This window comes from Octodon degus, unplaced genomic scaffold (genome assembly GCF_000260255.1).
Source record: "Octodon degus isolate 3935 unplaced genomic scaffold, OctDeg1.0 scaffold00279, whole genome shotgun sequence".
Taxonomy (NCBI): Eukaryota; Metazoa; Chordata; class Mammalia; order Rodentia; family Octodontidae; genus Octodon; species Octodon degus.
The window spans coordinates 716,116-718,575 of record NW_004524855.1 but is presented as its reverse complement, the minus strand read 5'-3'; positions in this window follow the sequence as shown (position 1 = coordinate 718,575).

Below are 2,460 nucleotides of genomic sequence, written 5' to 3'. Positions count from 1 at the left end.
CTGGCATGTGGTGCTGGGGGATTGAACCGTGGTCCCTGTGCTTTGCTAAGCTTGTTCTAAGTAGGCGCTTTAGACCACTGAGCCATCTCACCAGCCCCTTGCTTTTCACTTCTGTGATCTGTTTGAAAGAGACGTGTATATGGGAACAGAGGCTCGTGGAGGCAACTCCAGATTGGCCAGGTCATGGCGAAGAGTTACAGAATTCTATGTATGTGGCTCATGAGCTGCTTCTGAGGCATGTGGAGACCACAAGGAATACTATCGCCCCTCCTGGGGCTGTAGATCAGTGGCTCCCAGGAAAACACGGGACCCTTCCTACAGATGTACCAAGTGTGTAATGGCTGCACCAGTGAATGTAACTAGGTAATCCTTCAGCTCCAGAAGCCCACACATAACTCCTGGAGGGGAGGAAAAACCTGAGGTCTCAGATTGCATGTCATGGGGTACAACCTCGGAACTTTCTTCACAGTCCAAAATAAATTGGGATCAAGGACGCCCCCATGGAGACCTATTGGACCCCTGAGTCTCTTAGAACCATTACTTCCCCTCGAGCTGCCTGCCCGCACCCCACCACCAACTGTACTTTCTGTAACTACCCGAAAGCCTTCACTAACCTTCCAGCTACCCACAGGGACTCAGCCCGCTTCCATTTTCAGAACCCTCAATTTCATGTTCCAGTTTTTAAATAGAACATCCCAAAACATGACAAAGACTGTTGGCTATGTCTAAATCCTGAGCCGCTGTATCATGTCGGTACTGGGGCTAACCAGACAGTCGGCACATCCCCTGACCAGGTCCTAAATGTAACCATGGTAGGTCAAAACTCTTCGTGCTGATGGGGACAACAAGCAACCTGCCCCCAGGGGATTTACAGGGCCCAGGCCTTTCTGTCATGTCTTCTGGGTGCAGCCTTATGCCACACGGCGTGCTTCTGCCTGCTGAACCATTCTTCAGGGGCCGAGCATCGCTTACTCTCCCAGCCTGTATCCCAGGCCCCACCTGGGACCTGGTTGGCTGGTACTAGCAGTGTTACCCCATGTATGTTTTACCATTTTGTGACTCAAGATCCTCCTGAGCTTGTGTTCTCAGCCACATATTCCCACAGGTATGTTATTAATCTGGAGAGGGAAGCCGCGTGCATCTTGGCCTTTCCGAGCTGAACCGACAAAGATGGGCTGTGCCTGTTCTGACCCCAGTTTTGGTGTCTTGGGCCTAGCCAGTTCCGCTGCATTGGGAATGGTGGCCCTCGTCACCTCAGATCAAGATTACAAAGATTTAAGTGCTCAGATTGGTGCCATGTGGCCTTTTTACAAAAAGGCTTTAACAGTCTAAAGGAATCCCTTAGCTCTCTGGCAGACATGGTTCTAGAGAACCGGAGAGGTTTAGACCTCTTATTCCTGAAACACGGAGGGCTCTGCCTAGCCCTAGGAGAAACCTGCTGTTTCTACACCAATCACTCAGGGGTAATAAAAAAGAGCATGAGTCAGCTTAGAAAGAGACTTCAAGATAGAGAAGAACAAAAAAGGCAAAAGGAAAGTTGGTATGAGGGGCTAACCTCAATGTCCCCTTGAGTGACTACCCTCATATCCGCCTTAGTTGGACCTCTTCTCCTGCTTCTCTTGGCCATAACCATTCGGTCCTGTGTCGTAAGCTGTTTAAGTATGTTCAACAAAGAATTCAAGCCATCAAGTTAATGGCACTTAGAGCTCATATCAGCCCTTAGAAACAACTGAGGAAATAATGGTTTGATTCCTGGATAAAACCAGTGGGGAATGTAATGGGTTCACAAAGTTTTTGTGCTATAACTATGGAAAATCACTCAGGAAGAACCTTGTGCTTCTTGTTGTTTCTCCCAAGGACTATGTGTTCTTGCCCGACCCATATCTCTGTTCAAGGCTGTTTAGCAATGACTGACTGGTTCTCATCAAGACAGCTAACTAAAGTAAACTCCCTCCCTAACCATTTCCTGCAACCATAGTTAGTTTAAGAAGTATCTTGTGGGCTGGCCAAATAGCTCAGCGGATGAAAGTGCCTGCTTAGGCAAAGACAGGGGTTGGGGGTTCAATCCTTGCGGCTGCTGTGCCAGCCCCATCCTTGGGGTGGGCTGAGATGGTGATTGAGTCTGGGCGTGGTCGCACATGCCTGTAATCTCAGCACTTGGGAGGTTGTAAACAGGAAGATCACTAGGAGTCTGATCTTCATATGGAGACCCTGTAGACCCTGTATCCCCGGTACTAAATGCAAGAAGAAGAAGAAGAGGAAGAGGAAGAAGAAAGAAGAAGGAGGAGGAGGAGAAGGAGAAGGAGAAGGAGGAGAAGGAGAAGGAGAAGGAGAAGGAGAAGGAGGAGAAGGAGAAGGAGAAGGAGAAGGAGAAGGAGGAGAAGGAGAAGGAGAAGGAGGAGAAGGAGAAGGAGAAGGAGGAGAAGGAGAAGGAGAAGGAGAAGGAGAAGAAGAAGAAGA